The sequence below is a fragment of the Hyperolius riggenbachi genome, chromosome 6 (genome assembly GCF_040937935.1).
Source record: "Hyperolius riggenbachi isolate aHypRig1 chromosome 6, aHypRig1.pri, whole genome shotgun sequence".
Taxonomy (NCBI): domain Eukaryota; kingdom Metazoa; phylum Chordata; class Amphibia; order Anura; family Hyperoliidae; genus Hyperolius; species Hyperolius riggenbachi.
In genome coordinates this window covers 28410717-28428409 of record NC_090651.1, presented here as the reverse complement: position 1 = coordinate 28428409, position 17693 = coordinate 28410717, and the positions used below count along the sequence as shown (strand labels likewise).

General features: G+C 43.9%; 1 protein-coding gene and 1 long non-coding RNA gene across 9 annotated transcripts in view; one reads left to right on the top strand and one right to left on the bottom strand.

Moving 5' to 3' along the window:
* AGBL4 (AGBL carboxypeptidase 4) overlaps nucleotides 1-17693 on the top strand; it is a 2106705-nt gene that overhangs the window by 849952 nt on the left and 1239060 nt on the right. The gene's annotated exons all lie outside the window — the stretch shown is intronic.
* Nucleotides 10842-17693, bottom strand: part of LOC137520741 (uncharacterized) — a 57799-nt gene continuing 50947 nt past the window's right edge. Inside the window, exons 1-2 of one of the 2 annotated variants that reach the window (XR_011021925.1) lie at nucleotides 14060-14134; nucleotides 10842-11609 (exon numbers count right to left, since the gene is read on the bottom strand). This is a non-coding gene — a long non-coding RNA (uncharacterized lncRNA). Of the gene's footprint in view, nucleotides 11610-14059; nucleotides 14135-17693 lie in introns of those variants that run through there. The other variant, XR_011021924.1, reaches the window with a different exon arrangement.

The following is a 17693-nucleotide window of genomic DNA, read 5'->3' as shown; positions in this document are numbered from 1 at the left end:
AGGATTATTAGGAACACCATACTAATACGGTGTTTGACCCCCTTTCACTTTCAGAACTGCCTTAATTCTTCGTGGCATTGATGCAACAAGGTGCTGAAAGCATCCTTTAGAAATGTTGGCCCATATTAATAGCATAGCATCTTGCAGTGGATGGAGATTTGTGGGATGCACATCCAGGGCAAGAAGCTCCCGTTCCATCACATCCCAAATATGCTCTATTGGGTTGAAATCTGGTGACTGTGGGGGGCATTTTAGTGCAGTAAACTCATTTTCATGTTCAAGAAACCAATTTAAAATGATTCGAGCTTTGTGACATGGTGCATTATCCTGCTGGAAGTAGCCATTAGAGGATGGCTGGGTTTCTTTGCTAATTGGCTGCACTTGAGTTTGGGGAGAGGGAGATGGAGCGGAAAGTCTCTGGGCCCCCTGCGATGGCAGGGGTCACAGGGGTGATTGCTACGCCCATGGCGGCAGCCTATCAGCGATTACCACAAGCCACAACTGCAGCACATGTACAGCGGCAGTCCATCAGTGATTACCACAAGCCACAACTGCAGCACATGCACAGCGGCAGTCCATCAGTGATTACCACAAGCCACAACTGCAGCACATGCACAGCGGCAGTCCATCAGTGATTACCACAAGCCACAACTGCAGCACATGCACAGTGGCAGTCCATCAGTGATTACCACAAGCCACAACTGCAGCACATGCACAGCAGCAGTCCATCAGCAATTACCACAAGCCACAACTGCAGCACATGCACAGTGGCAGGCCATAAGTGATTACCACAAGCCACAACTTCAGCACATTGGCTCCCCACCTTGAAACATCATAATCCTCTACACTGCTGTGCAAAACCTCAGGACAGCATATCGCACTAAGCTCATCCAAGTCACAGAGACAGAGCACAACACGACGCCACTCAGGATCTACCCATAAGTCCTTTGTGATTTACCGGTCTATCACGATTAACACAATGGGCACCCTTGTGGTATAACATAGGAAGATGTTTCAGCTTCCTATAGGAGCAAGTGAACTGAAACACACTCATTGGAGGGCAATTTATCAGTATTTATTATTATTATTATTATTACTGTATATACTCGTGTATAAGCCTAATTTTTCAGCATAAAAAATGTATTGAAAAGTTGGCTACTCAGATTATATGCGAGTCAGTGGAGCAGAACAGATGGTGGAGCAGGTTTTGTTAATGCCAGAGGAGCGTATGGATCGTGCACTACTGATCCTGCTCTTACCAGCTTGTGCCCTGCTGTGTCCGTGCCCCCATCCCCTGCAACATGGTGTGCAGAGTGTGCTGCTCAAGACTACCGGTGTCCCCTGGCTTGTGGAGCAGATCGTGCAAGCAACGGGTCAGTGGTGCAATGAGCAGGGATTCTTCCTGTGTGGCAGTTGCTGTCTCATATCTATGATGCCATCTAGTGGCTTCTTCAGACACAGCTGTATGATCCTGGGGCACATCTGGCTATGAGGAGGGGGGCTGACTTGTACTGGGGGAACATCAGGCTACTGTGGCAGCGGCTATATTGGGGAGGGGGCTTATACACGAGTCAATCACTTTTTCCTGTTTTTGAAGGAAAAGTGGGTACCTCGGCTTATACACAGGTCGGCTTATATGTGAATATATACAATATTTGTAGGAGCTCATAATCTAATCCACTACATTAGTCATATGCCCATCATAGTCCACGGCCAGTTTAATGTATCTATCTGTATGTTTTTGGGATGTGGGAAGAAATGGAGTGCCTGGAGGTATCTCTGTGCAGATATTGCCCTTGCTGGGATTGAAACCAGGGACCCTGTGCTGCAAGGCAAGAGGGCTATCAACTATGCAACCATGCTGCCCATATATTCTTTTACACCTTACATTGGAGGTCCAAAGTGGACATCTGATTCTGGTTAATCTCATTTGCTTATTTTTATATACCACAAAAACCCCATTATAAGGCTCATATGAGCATCAGCACTGAAAACAAAACAAAAAATCACACTATGGGCTTGATTCACAAAACCGTTCTAACGCATAGCATTACCATGCTATGAGTTTAGCGCGCAATGTAACACGCATGAAGGTTTACGCGCTAACAAAGGTTTTCACTGAGGCGCTGAGCTCACACCAGACCCCTGATCGCTTGTGCTCCTGTTTGATTGCCTGAGGAAGCGGGGAAATCCCGTGAAACGCGTAGCACCTGGGAGTACCAATAAATTGTTGTTGTTCTGACTGAACATTAAGTCTCAGACTGGTTCTTGGTCTCTATGGGCGGTGAGTCGTGACTTATGTCTCCCCCCAGTTTTTAATTTATTGTTATGCTTTTACTGTTTTTGGCGCCTCTGGTTCTTATCCTCACTACAAAGCGATCCACCTATGGTGGCAAGGATTCTTCCTAATTTCTTTCTACAGAGAGCGACATCTTATACCTGAGTGGGGTCAGGTTCTAATTCTCCCCACCGCCATATGGAGTGGTTGCCTATGGGCAATCCTTGTTTGTGAGTATAACTAATCTTAATTATTCTTGTTATTATTATCCAACAATACTGCACCATTTTGGCTCTCGGTCTTTTGTTTTTGTTTCTGAAGTGCAAAGGTTTTCATGCATTAATGTTCCCACTTCGCCGCTTTAGCGTGCGCACGTAAATCTTTACACGAGTTAGCCTTCACGCGCATTACATTGCATGCTACACGCATAGCACGGTCGTGCTATGCATTAGCACGGTTTTGTGACTCAAGTCCCATATATGCAAAACTCCAATTCAATCAGATCGTATTTCACCAGCTCAGAGAACTGCCCTCAGCCAATCAGTGAGGAGCAGGAATGTGGGAGGGGTGATGACACGCTTCCTTCTCGTTGGCAATGTACCAAAAAAGCCAGGCTTACTGAGATAATATAACATCAGCTACAGTGCTACAGTGCTACTTGTAGGAAGCTAATTTCAGCAGCACAGGTGACAAATGGGAGTCACTGCCCATGTTAAAAGTGGGGCACTATTTGTTTGCATTAATATTTCCTGTGAATGAATTCCTGGGAGAGGATTCACTCGTACAATCACCGCACTTTGTGGGAGACGTAGTTTATCGAAATTAACTTGGAGAGTTGCTCTTTGCAGTGTTAATATTCCACAGGGTCTTTCCATTCTAGAAAACTCATTAGTATACATGCTGTAAGCTGAAAAGAAACAAGGCGAAGGCATATTGTGGGGATACCAGTCAGGAGGAAGAGACATCTGCTATGATCATTTCCTAATGATGCTAGAAATATATCTCTGCCAGTGAACCTGTGAGAGGAATTACCATTGGAATCCATTTCCTGCGTTAAATTTAGGATGTACTACTAATTGATCAACCCTTACAGGCTATATCAAGTAACCATGTCAGTTACTATAGGATGGGGTCCATAGCAAGATGTTCATTGGATCTCCAACTGGGGGCATAACTGGAGGGGAGCAGCCCATTGGATTGCAAGGGGGCCCAGAGCTGTGGGGGGGATCTACTAACCTTCCCTTCCTCCGATACAGTGGTTAATCCTTCAGATCAAATGTTTTTGTGGTTACAATTGTTATGGGTATGAAGATCATGAAGGCCACACTTTTTGACCCTCGTGAGATGGGCCCCAAGGCTGCGAAGGTACCCAAGGGGAGGCAAGGGAAGGGGTGTTAGCATGGGGGTGGGCATAAAAGGTTTTTGGGGGGCCCATGAATTGTAGTTACGACACTGGCTATGAGTACATAAAGGGGTCCATAGCAAGATGTTTATTGGGCCTCTAACTTAAAAGTCCATGTACTCTTTAAAGGGTTTTTGCCTCCCTCCTTCTCCCCCAATCTAACATTAAGATGAGCACTACTGGGAGGAAGGTACCCCAAAGGATGTGTACAATGATTAAAAACCATTTAAAAGGCATGAAAAACAAACCCCATGATCAGGACTGATATAAGATACAAAAATAATGTGTATAAAAACACTGGACAACACGTTTCCATCCCTACACTGCATCCCATAATGCCTTATGTGCCATCCGCATCACATTGTGGGGGGAGGATGATGGCTGTTTGTAACAATGTGTGATGATTTGCTCAGCTGCCTGTGCAGGCAGGCAGCCCTTTGACCATTGTGTAGGTTTCCATGCTGCAGGACTCTGGAAAGAAGAGTTTCTGTCAGTTTTGCAGCTTGTGCTTGCAGAGGAATTTGCATACGTTGTCATGCAAATTGCCTGGCCACATTCATTGGAGGCATGTACTATAAGTAGTATGTCTTTCCCACAATGCTTCGCTGTTCATAAGGATTTCGTCCTATGTAACTCTCCTGGTGGGGTGTCAGCCTTGCTCTCTGTTTGAACATCAGCTTAGAGTAATTCCTGAATCTGCGCTAGGCAAATTTCCCTAGTGCAGTTAGGATTGTATTATCTGTATTGCCTGTTCTGTCTTGTCTTGCCTGTTTGCCATTGTCCTGTCCCTATGGTGGTTGACAGGAAATGGTTCTGATCTCTGTTCTTGGAGTATAGCTGGTGCAGCGGTTGCTACCAGCTATCTCTTCTGTTCTGTCTCCTGGGATCGCACTAGCTACTTTTTGCTAGCGCTGGGGATCCTTCTGTTCTGTCTCCTGGGATCGCGCTAGCTACTTTTCGCTAGCGCTGGGGATCCTTCTGTTCTGCTACTCTGTACCTGGATCGCGCTAGCCACTTTTCGCTAGTGCTGTGGATCCTATCTCTCGCTTGTCCCTGTTTTCGTGTGTCTGTCTTATCTGCTACGACCGCTTGCTGGAGGCTCGGTGAGGTAACCGTTAAGCAAGCGTTCGCGTCCTCTGTTTCATGTTTGTCTGTCGATGGTTAGTTAGGCGTGCTTGTCTCTATTGTGCTTATCACGTGGAGACCGCGCATAACTGCGTGCACTGTTGCGAATGAGTGCGGTGTTCGCAGTTAGGTAGCGTTTGTTGTTTTCCGCATCTTCTCATTGTATTATTTACTGTGCCTTTGCTACCCTTGTATTCTGTCCTGACCTGCCTTGTGTCACGTCTAGCGATCGCACCTCTTGCGATCGCGTTCCTATTTCATATCTGCTGTTTGTGCGCGGTCGCGGGGTGGCGACTGGATTGGCGCACACACATACAACCTGTCCCTTTGCTCGTTCTCATTTGCAATCGCCTCTCTTGCGATTGCATTCTGCGTTTCGTACAATTCCTGTCTGGCATTTGTGGAGGTACAGAGGATTGGTTCCTCTGCACTCCCCAGCGCCATCTGCCGACAGGAATTTTCCCTCTACGGGTGCGTAGCACCTTTTGCTGGGTTGCTGCAAATTATACGCTTGTGGAGGATTTCCGCCGTGTCAGCGCACGCGTTGTGCGCTGATCACGGGGAAAGTTCCACAATCGTTACACAATGCTTCTACCCCACTATAGTAAGAAAGGAGACCTAGAGCTGTGGGTCCCCCAATTGCTAACTTTCCCTTCCTCAGGTAGATGAGTCCAACCTCCAGATCTGGTGTGTTTGTGGCTATGCTTGTATGATAATAATAATAATCCGAACATTTGTATAGCACTTTTCTCCTGTCGGACTCCAAGCGCTCAAGAGCTGCAGCCACTGGGACGCGCTCAAGAGGCCACCCTGCAGTGTTAGGGAGTCTTGCCTTGAACTCCTTACTGAATAGGTACTTGACCTAGCCAGGATTCGAACCCTGGTCTCCCATGTCAAAGGCAGAGCCCTTAACCAGTACTCTATCCAGCCACCATGATGACCCCACTTGTTTTATGACCCATGCAATTGGGTCCCAAAGCTGTAAGGGCCACCAAGGGGAGGCAAGGGAAGAGGTGTAAACATGGAGATGGGGCATGATTTGTAATTATGCCCGTAGAGGATATGGCGTTACAGTCAGAAGTGAGGGCTCTGGGTTTGGGTGCCAGCAGAAGAGAAATAGGAAGCCAGCTCAGTGGATGGAACAGCAGTTGGCACTCTAGTCTTCGCCTTCCATGAACCTACAAACACAGACGAACTGCAACTACAAATGTGCTGGCTTGCCCAGCTGTCGCTTCTCCCTTACTTCCATTGCTCATCATACGTAGATACAGGTGCCCCTTGGCTTTAGGCAGCCAGAGGTACCCTCAGTAGTAAGTAGCTAGAGGTGCCCCTGACTAAAGGGAGATATCGTCAGTGGAATGCCGAGCGTTGAGTGAGTAACCTCTCATTTATACTCTACTCAGGACTCTGCATAGGGAAGGAGGGAGGGTGGTGCTAGGGAAAGTGAGTGAGTTGCCTTTCCATCATCAGGCGCCTGTAGGCATGTGCCTAGAGTGCCTATTGGTAAATCCGGACCTGGGCCCCCATGATTTTTAGCTATGCCCCTGAAATGCATGTGCAGTGCAATGTTTACGGAGCATATGTTAAGCTGCAGCTAAAAAAAAAAAAACAAGACAAAAAAATGGGGATTTTACTTGCACACCCATCTGGACAGTCCCAAAAGGTGTAGCTGTCTAGTTTAAAATAGAGCTTATCAATGAAATGCTAATCATTTTGAGTCTTTGCTAATTTTATGGAAATGTATGCAGCCTGGAACTGGACCTCGGCTGGGAGGCAGACGCCTATGTCCTTTAGGCTACTTTCACACCAAGACGTTGCGTTTTAGGGGACGTTATGGTCGCATAACATGCCCCTAACGCAACGCATGGTGGTGTTGAAGTTGGACGTCAGATTGAGTCGCGTTATGCAGCTCTCAAAGCTGCCGCTCCAGGATAGTGATAGGAAGACCGGATCTTTTTAAGGATTCGGATCATTTGAATCGGATCATTGAAAAGATCCGGATCATTGAACCAAATCATTTGAATCATTTTACTAGGGAAGCAGACTGGGGGTGAAATGACTAGCAGGACAGGACTTTCCCTGCACTGTACATTCTGTATGTTCCTGTTTCTTCCAAACAGACATCCATTGTGAACCGAATCTTTCATTGTGATGATCCGGATGATTCGACTCACAAAAAAGATCCAGATCAAATGAACGATTCGTTCATGATCCGGACAACACTACAGTCCCACCACCAGTCACCACAGTGCAGTGAATATTAATTAGCCATGTGGCTGGCCGCTGAGGAGGAGGGGAGACCTCCTCCTCCAACATTACTGAGCATGTGCAAACAGTCTAACGTGGCTTAGCCCAGTATAACGTACAGCATGCAGCACTTTGTTTAAACGTGCTGCGTTACAATGTAATGCAACGTGTGCACTGTGAACAGCACATTGATTTTACAGTGCTGTGAGTTCGGCTGCGTTACTGGCTGCTGTAACGTGGGACTTTAACATCCCACTGTGAAACCAGCCTTAAAACATGCACAGTGAATATATTGCAGACATAAAAATCCAATTTACGATTTCATTTTAGAATAGCTGTAATTTCTTGGGTGGGTCAAGCTTCATTTAAATTATTCTGAACCGGCTTTCTCGATGTACCCTTGAAGGAAACGACTTAAAACACTTTTAAAAAAAATGGTAAAAGTTTAAAGACTTGAAGTGCCGTAATTTATCTACAGAGGAAAACTGCAAAGTTGCAAAAAAATCCCTGGAAATATAAATCTGCCATCATCATTTCTGAAAGCTCTGCTTTATTTGCCAGTCCGATTCAGCCAAAGAATCCCTAATGAAGCAAGGCAAGGACTGGCTCAGCTCGTTGGCCAAGCCTCACATCACCGGTTCTAATGAATCAATGCGCTCTTAGCGATGGGCTGTGTCAAGCCCGTAATACGAGTTGACTTGTCTACTCTTGTTTTCAACCTACGATTGGATCACTTTGCATTTCCAGAATTGCTCAAGTTAATGGAGACATCTGGCCGTGCATAAATCAGTCTCATATTTGTTAACAGGTTTTTTTTTTCTTTTCTGTCTCTATACCGCGTCTTGGAGGTTGGATCCAACCCTATCTATTGGGTGCATATTGACTGTCAGATTAATGTATGCCATTGCTTGACTTTACAACTTTCCAGCAGCTGTTTGTCTCCGAGGGGGATGCCATAGAGATGATATATAGCCATAACAAATAGTAAACTTGCCTGATTACAAGGCCATAATCTGATTGGGCTTCGAGTCTCTGAACATACTTGCCTGATTTTTTTATTTAAAAAAAAAAAAAAAAAAAAAAAAAACTTCTGTAAATTTGGAACATTGTTGCCATGTTTTTTTACCGGGACTTGTTTTTGTGTTTGCTAATTAGGCACGGGCTAAATTGTCCAATTTAACTTCACGATCATTTTCGGGAAAATGGAAACCTGCTCAGGAAAATGAATTTGGCATTACACAGAATTGAAAAGCACTCATGTCGTGTCAATGGGCTTTTGTGTGGGGGATTATTTTGGTGGCTGTTTGGGGCTCGTAATTGGAACTCTGCAAAAATAGCTTCTCAGGATTTGAGTCACATACAGTAGAACGCCAGTCTGTATGTTATAAAATAAACTCTATTTTTAAAGGAAACCTGAGTGGTCGTAAATTGTAAAAATGGGGGAAGCAGGCATGTGTAATAGGAAGCAGTCCTTATGCCCACCGCTCCCCCATTTTCCTCCGCCACCCTCTGTTATTTCTTAAAGGCCCCCCAAAGCTACTTCCAGGTCGGCCATTTCGGTGAGTAGTGCACAGGCGCTGCCCGGCTCTGCGCATCCTAGATCTCGTGCCCATGGCCAGGCGCGCTCTGTGCATGCGCACTTCATAGTTGTGAGGTTGTGTGCATGCACACGCAATCAAGGATGCTACTCACCAACCTGGCCAACCCAGAAGTATCTTTGGGGGGGCCTTTAGGTGATGAAGGAGGGGGGCGGAGGAGAACAGGTGAACAGTGGGCATGGGGACTGCTTCCTACCCATTTTTACAATTTGCAGCTGCTCAGGTATCCTTTACATTGAAGTTGCTACACTGTTTCATTTGATTTGCGCTAAATCTGTTTAATACTTTATAGTGTTTAATGGGTTGGTTGTTAAGATTATTCACAATTGACTAGTGTCAGGGTTCTCAACATGAAGAACTTATACTCCAAGGGAAACTTGTGTTCCTTTTAAACAATACCAGTTGCATCAGGGGTGTAACTACAAATCATGGCCCCCCATTAAATCTTTGATGGGGCCCCTTAATGTTCCCAACCCTTCCCCTGCCTCTTATTGGTGGTGCTCACAGCCTGTGGGTCCACCTTACAAGGCTCATAAAACAAGTGGACAACAAATGGAGTATCAAATAAAGGGAAGGTTAGTAGTACTTGGGGCCCCCTACACCTCTGGGCCCCCCTGCAGCCACAGGTGCTGCTCCCCCCTCTACTTATGCCCCTGAGTGCAGGGCTGTTCAGCTAGTTTATTTAGTAGTGTCTGAATCGCACCAGAAACATTGACAGAAATGTCAAAAACACCAGATCTACTGCACGCTCGTTCAGGGTCTATGCACAGTTCACAATTAACTTAAAGTGGATATAACTTCTTTTCTGCTCTAAAATAATAGCCACACCCTGATAACCTTTAGGGGGAATCATCATTGCAGTTTATGGAAATCCTAAACAAACCTGAAGTTTTAACTGAATTTACATTGCAGGGAGCACAGAAAGGGTTAACCTTCATTCTTTTTCCTGTATAGGCAGTGCTGCAGGGCTCTCATTCACAGCTACTGATACAGCTAATTACACTCTGATGTAGCTAAACTAACACACACAGCTGAGAGCAGTGGATTTCTACAGCATTGAAATGTGAAATGAAAACTTTTAATTGTGTGCTGTGCAACAGCTCAGGTCCCCTTTTAAGCAATCCTGATTTTAAATAAAAAAAAAATAGATATTTACCTAAAAATAGGAATCCCATACATCCCTTCCGGTCCTCTCTATGTTCTCTTTTTCCAACGCTGACACCTTCGGGACTTCTCAAAAGGCTTTAGAAGCACTAACATTCCTGAGTGCTTCTGAAAATGGATGCATCCGTCCTGCGCATCCATGAGCTTGGGGGTGGAACAAGGGGATGAAGGCTCTATGAGATCCGGGGCCTTACCTCTATGAAGTCAGGGCTGGATTTACAACTCAGAGGCCTGTAGGCACAGGCATTCTAGCACCCTAAACTCCGCCCCTGAACACAGGCCATGCCCCTAAGTAAAACTATTCTAAACCCTAATTCCTACATTATGTCACTAGTTGCCCTTAGAACCTTATACTCTAATCACTGTATCATATTATCCTTAGTGACATGAGACAAGGATTAAGGTGTAAATGCCTGAGGTCAGTGATATAAGGCAAAGATTCGACTGTAAGCTCCTGAGGTCAGTGATCTGAGGAGTGGAGGCCGGCTCTACCCCATAAGGCACCTGTAAGCACATGCCTACAGTGCCTTATGGAAAATCCAGCCCTGTACATAGGTAAGTATCTAGCTCATTTTTTATTCCTGGTTCAGGTTTCCTTTTGTGTTTGTAAAATTTTACATTCACTTTCACTACGATGTAAAATGTAATGTCCTTTTATGACTACCTCGAGGTTTTCCAGATCACTTTTATTCTTCAGTATTCTCCCATCTTCACCACCTTTACTAAGGCTCAACACACACCATACAATCTTGGTTGTACAGATTTACCAAATCTATGTAATATAAGGGCCAACAGATTGAAAATACCTTGAATGATTGATTGGATAAGCTCTTATACTACATGAAAGTGGTAAGATTGAACAACCAAGATTGTATGGTGTTTGTTGAGCTAAGTGTATTGCACTACCAACCCCAGCAATCAGCTTTGCAAATAAGTATGTTTTCACCAGAGAAGTCTTCAGTGCTGGCAGGCAGAGACTAAGCCAGGATATATACTAAAAAGCCCTTTTTAGGAAGAAGATCTAGACTTCTTTCAATTTGTTTATATCTTCTCAAAACATTACAAGAAGACTGACATTTGCTGCAGGGATTTAAAGACCCGTCGATCAAAACATGTCTTCGTCTCAAATACCCCATCAAGGCTCCTCCGCTTTAGGGCCTGAGACTCAGAAAAATCGTTGACAGCACCCAACTGTTGTGATGCCTTCAAGGTGTCACATCAGTCGTGCATGTGGCAAACTCTGGCGCTTCTTCCAAGAACTGCTAATTATATTTTTCTGTTCATCTGGGCTCTAGCGGTGCACCGTTGTGATTTTTCCTTCTTTCTTGTTGTATTTTTATTTTATTTTTTTCCTTACCAAATGTCACTGAGTATTTATGTTACCTGTCCACAAGGATCTTGCACAAGGCTCTCCTCAATCTGTTTGACAGAACACGTAGCCTTTACTTTGTAAAACCCAGTACAGTGGCTGCCTAAGGGTGGGGAAATGATAAGTTACATGGATACGATGAACTGCTTTCTGAAAACGTCAGCCTGAATCAGTCTCCAGGAAATGAGGCATAATCTTCGCCAAAGTAGTTTTGTGACTTTGGACCGTCAGACCTTTCCCGCATCTTGTTCATTTGACTTAAGTGTCTCGGATTAAACAACGGCCTCGTTTTTCGCTTGCTGCTTCAGGAAGGAGTTGTGGTGCCTGACTGCAGATGTGGCGGCGTTTGGTGTGGCATTCATAATAAACCTGGGGTAGGACGAATGTGACAGCCGTCCGGTAAGGAATTAGAGGGCAATGAAAACCCTGACAATTAAAAAGAAAGAACTTGAAGTTTTGTTGGTTTTAAAAAAATATGTATACATTTATACATTTACACTTAAAAAATGGCCCATATCTAATTAACTTTTTCTAATTAACTTTGGGAGTTTTATCCCAGGTGATTATATTTTATCTTATAGGAATAAAAGCAATTAAAGAGAACCCGAGGTGTGTTTGAAGAATATTATCTGCATACAGAGGCTGGATCTGCCTATACAGTCCAGCCTCTGTTGCTATCCCAAACCCCCCTAAGGTCCCCCTACACTCTGCAATCCCTCATAAATCACAGCCACGCTGTGAGGCTGTGTTTACATCTGTAGTGTCAGTCTCAGCTGCTCCCCCGCCTCCTGCATAGCTCCGGTCTGTGCCCCCGTCCCTTCCCTCCAATCAGCAGGGAGGGAAGGGATGCAGGCGGGGACTGGAGTTCTGCAGTAGGCGGGGAGAGCAGCAGACTGACACTATAGAGATAAACACAGCCAGCTCTGACAAGCTGTTTGTCAGCAGCGTGGCTGTGATTTATGAGGGATTACAGAGTGCAGGGGGACCTTACTGGGGTTTGGGATAGCAACAGACGCTGGGCTGTATAGGCAGATCCAGCCTCTGTATGCAGATAATATTCTTCAAACCCACCTCGGGTTCTCTTTAAAGAGAGACTGAGGCGATTTAAAATACTTGTTTTTATTCAGCTGGCAGCTTCAGCATTACAATCCAGACTGATTTGCTGCATCCCCGTGGCAGAATGAGGTCTTTATCCCCATGAAATCCGGGGGCAAAATTCCATGACTTTCCAGGTCGTGGATTTTGCTGCTCGGGGGAGGCAGAACTTTGAACTGTAGCTCTGCCTCCAGTCCAGTCAATCTATGCCGGTCTCCGCCTCTCCCCGCCCCTCTCAGTGAAAGAAGAATGAGAGGGGTGGGGAGAGGCGGCGGAGATTGACTGAAGCAGAGGCAGAGCTACTGCACAAAGCTCTGCCTCTACCCGGTAGCATAGCAGAATTTTGACCCTGGGATTTCAGGGGAAATAAGACCTCATTCTGTCGTCGGTATGCGGCGAATCAGTTTGGATTATCATGCTGAAGCTGCCTGCTGAATAAAACAGGTATTCTAAATCGCTTCAGACTCTCTTCAAAAAGGTACCAGAAAGTAGGTAAAAAGGTAATATCTAACTTATTTTAAGTATTTTTTTGCACACTGGGAGCATTAAAGTGATGCTCGTAATTTGCTTATTACTGTTCCGTCAGATTTTGTATAAATATTCCTAAGTATGGCCATATGTAATTACCATTTTGACATTCAATTGATTTAGTGTTATCTATTAGTAATTTCGCATTTTTTTCATGAAATTTTGTGCCGACTTGAGCCTTATTTCTTCTATCCTATAAGTTCCTATACCTGTTCTAATGTGGTCTGTCTTACTGCAGCCTTTCCTAGGTGCACAGTGGCTGTATTATCTCTGTTATATGATCTAATCTTCTTTCCTCTGTTGGCTCTGTCGGGCTCAGGAAGTCAGGCTGGAATATGTTGTGCTGCTTGTGATTGGAATAGAAACTATGCACACCCTCTCCAGGCCCCCTCCAAGCTCTGTATGACTCACACACTGAGCTCCTCTCAGCCTATCACATGCTGGTTAGCAGCCATGTTTTTAGTTTGTAAACACTGCCTAAAACTGGCAATTACAAGCCAGCATTGCAGCAGGGAGTGGCAGAAACAGCACAGAGGGGCCCAGGAGAACATAATGAATAGAATGGTATGCTTTTTATTGTAAGAATTTTAGAGTACAGATTCTCTTTAAGGAGAATAGTTGGAATAAGTCTTTTTTTTTCTTTAAATGCAAAGGAATAGTTTTTAAATTGTCATTTTTCTGAGTTTAAAAAACATTTTGGCTTTGCATTTTTAAAATCAATTTTCTAAAAAGCTACACGGTCTTTTTTTTTTAAAAAAAACTTTTTTGGCTTGTTCCTACTCTTCTTTTTAGTGGTGACAATGGCACATATGGTGGCTTTGTTATTAACCGCTAAAATTGGAACAAAATTATTGAAAATTATGCAAAATGATGGTTCCTGATTACTTTTACAAACAAAATTTATTAAAATTTTCCCCCAAATTTTGCATTATGATTTTTCATAGTAATTGCAATGTGAAATTACAATTATGTGAAATGTGTGCTCATTACCACTTATTTTGTTGCAAAGGTTTGAAAAAAGTGAATAGGATATGGGCCAAAAGGTGATAGTTTCCTAATCTTATCAATAAAATGCCGTTTTAGCCACCAGTAAACAATAAAATACTATGATAGAATAATTTGACAGTACTTTTTCACCTATGTTTTGGTACATTTTCAATTTCAGAGTGCTGAAATGTAATTTCTTTTAAACAAAAGATAAAAAGTGATCTCCTAGAACAAAACTTGACTTCAAATGAACATTACATAGTTACCTTGCCATCAGTTCCTTACAGAAGCTCACCATTTTCTTCTGACAATAATCCCTTCCAGTTCTGACAACATGTTGTCAGAACTGAAATATATCAGTTGCTGTCAGTTATATGTCAGTTGCTGTCAGTTACAGCTGAGAGGAGAACTGATGTTTCCATGTTTCCCTATGGCTCAAGTGGGCGATGTTACAGTTTTAGGCTACTTGCACACCAAGACGTTGCGTTAGGTGCTACGTTAAGGTCGCATAACGTGCACCTAAAGCAACGCCTGGTGCTCTCTGCATTTCAAAGTTCTTTATTGGCAGTAAACATAAACATTGCCAACAATTATGTATACATATAGCAAATCATGCAATACATAACAATTAATTGTCATAACAAATATACAATCAAACAAACATTGACCGATATATGTCAAAACATTAATATCAAGAAGATAAAGCATGAAAAATAAAATAATGGTTAATAAATACTAGATTAAAGAAATTATAGTATTAGTTATAGTAGAAATTATAGTATTATAGTATTGTTAGGGTATAGTAGAGACTACTGACTTTTAGATCATCAATCCATCCTGACCACATACTATTAAATTTGGGCATACTATCATTTAGCATCGCATTTATTCTTTCACTAATCCTAATATTAGATATTTGTGTAAAAGTTTCAGAAACATGGATACGGGGAGACCTCCATCTTCTTGCTATTGTAATTCTAGCTGCTGACAAGATGTGCTGAACTAATTTCTGTTCACATTTTAAAATGTGTGGAATTTGAAATCCTAAAAGAAAGGTCCAAGGGTCCTTTTTAATACGAATTTTTAAAAGCTTATTAATTTTTTTATTGATTTCATTCCAAAATTTTGCAATTCTTGGACATGACCACCAAACATGAATGAGGTCTCCCCTTGCTCCACAATTCCTGAAACACCGATCAGAGTTGCTATTACTGAAATGATGCATCATATGTGGCGTTATGTATGCTCTATGAAGTAATTTAAGGGATGTTTCTAAAATTGAATAATATAAACTATTGTTAGATAATAAAGTACATGCATCAAACCATTCTATAGAAGATTTTTCCATCCCTAAATCTTCCTCGCCTGGTGCTCTCTGATGTGGACGTCGGAGTGAGCCGCGTTGTGCAGCTCACTCTGGCGTCTGTGATGCCGTGATGCGTACTCTTGTGCGCATGCGGCATCACGTGGTCCCGCCGGCCAATCGCCGCACAGAGCGGCCGCATCAGGAAGTAAACACTGCACGTCACAACGTGCAGTGTATATTAATTAGCCATGTGCCTCGCCGCTCTCCGCTCCTCCACAACACGACTGAGCATGTGCAAACAGTCTAACGCGGCTTAAGCATGCTGCACTTTCCCTACAAAGTGCAGCGTTACATGTAACACAACGTGGGCAGTGTGAACAGCCCACTTGTGTTACATTGCTGTGCGTTGGGGGAGCGTTACAGGCTGCACTAACGTGCGCCTGTAACGTCCCTGTATGTCAGCAGCCTAACAGTGTGCTGACCAGAAAGCTGTTATGGGGTAATGGCCATTTTTAAAATGGAGGACGGAGAATTCCCTTGATCACAGTGGGCAAACAGGACGCGGGAAAGGAGAAAGAGATTGAGGAGTAAACTACACGGGGGGTAAGTATGACCTGTGTATGGTTATTTTGACTTTTCATTTTCAGTTCAGGTTTTCTTTAACTCTGTTTTTCCTCCTGGGTCCCTGCATGATAACAGCATTATATCTTACCTGTCCTGGCGGACGGCGCACTGCTCCTGTCTTCTTCTTGCTCGCATGTTGTGTAATGTCTTGCACCGGTCACAAGAGGTAGAAAGCAATGTATGAAAAAAGGGTGTATGTAACAGCCAGAACAGCATGGTGGCTAATGCAACATGTGAGATACTGATGCTGTTATAGTGCAGGGGCCGCCCCCGGGAGCATGTCAGAGTTAAAGAAGAATTCTAGTGAAAATAATGTTATTAAAAAAAGTGCTTCATTTTTACAATAATTATGTATAAATGATTTATAGTCAGTGTTTGTCCATTGTAAAATCTTCCCTCTCCCTGATTTACATTCTGACATTTATCACATGGTGACATTTTCAATGCTGGCAGGTGATGTCAGTGGAATGCTGCTTACTTTTTTGGCAGTTGGAAACAGCTGTTATTTCCCACAATGCAACAAGGCTTCCACAGTGTGATGTCAGAAGCATGGCCCTGACATCACACTGTGGGAGGGGTTTCACCACAATATCAGCCATACAGAGCCCCCTGATGGTCCGCCTGAGAAAAGGAATAGATTTCTCATGGGAAAGGGGGTATCAGCTACTGATTGGGATGAAGTTCAATTCTCTGTTATGGTTTCACTTTAAGAGGGATATTGGGGGTCTGGCAGTGCGGGCCAGCATGGACAGTGTAATTCTGCTTCCAGCTACTACTGGCGGCCAAATGACGCTGTTTCTATAGTAATTGATGCTCTGTCTTTTGATGGCGCCCAAATTATTGTCTGAGTGCCACTATAGCTGTAATTCCCATTACGGCCTATGGAGGCACCGGCTGCACTGTTTTTACTTGATTCACCCTCAAGTACCCAAGTTTCCTGCTACCCACACAGAGGCGGGACAAGGTCCTCCAGCACCCAAGGCTGAGACACCAAAGTGCGCCCCTCCATCCCTCCCACCCCAGCCGTCACACACTGATTGCTATTAGACTAAGAGGTGCCACAGGGCCCACAACCTCCCCAACACCTTAATATCTAGTTATCTGGCTTGCAGTCACTGCTATGTATCCCCTTTTCTTATTTCTTTCTACTTCAAACACAATTAGGAATGACAGCTGAATGAATTGTGCGCCCCCTCCTACACTGCGCCCTGAGGCTGGAGCCTCTCCAGCCTATGCCTCGGCCCGGCCCTGTACCCACATAACACCTTTGACTGTTCCCAATACGTATTGCAGAGGATGCCATTTCTAGCGCACAATAAATTTTAATTTTGCGTGTAAAACACACTATCTGTCAGCGCTATCTAAATGATGAATACATTTCTTTTCTTTTCAAAACAAAATAACAGTTGAGAGGAGGCTTGTTTCAGTCGAGGTTTGACCTCGTGGCCTCAGCCATCAGAGCCTGAAGAGACATTTTTGTGTCCCGTTTTCTGATTGATCTGACAGCGTACAGTCATCCCATTGCAGAACACCACTGCCCCAATCTATACCGTATTCTCGGCTCTGCTGCCTGTCTCTCAGCAATGTATTCCACTTTTGTAATTATATTTTGTAACTGTCACAGAGATCAATTGAGTATCCATGTGTCCTGGAATAAAAAGCTATTTCATTTTACACCTGACTGCCAAATAGTGATTCTACATAAAAATGACAATAAGGGAGATGAGAGAGGAGCCTGGGAACGGCAGCGAGTGCTGTCTAATTGCTTCTGGGATCTTCCTTTGTGTGCGGCGGGAGCTGTAAGTAAGACAATCACAGCTTAGATCTGAGGATTTAAATCTTTAAAGGACAATGTCAGTCACCGGGGGGAAAAAAAAACACATCTGACAAATCGTTAGATAAAAATGTCCCAATTTTTTTTTAGAAGCTCCAGAAATATTTATAAGATGAGAATCTGTTGTTTGCTGATG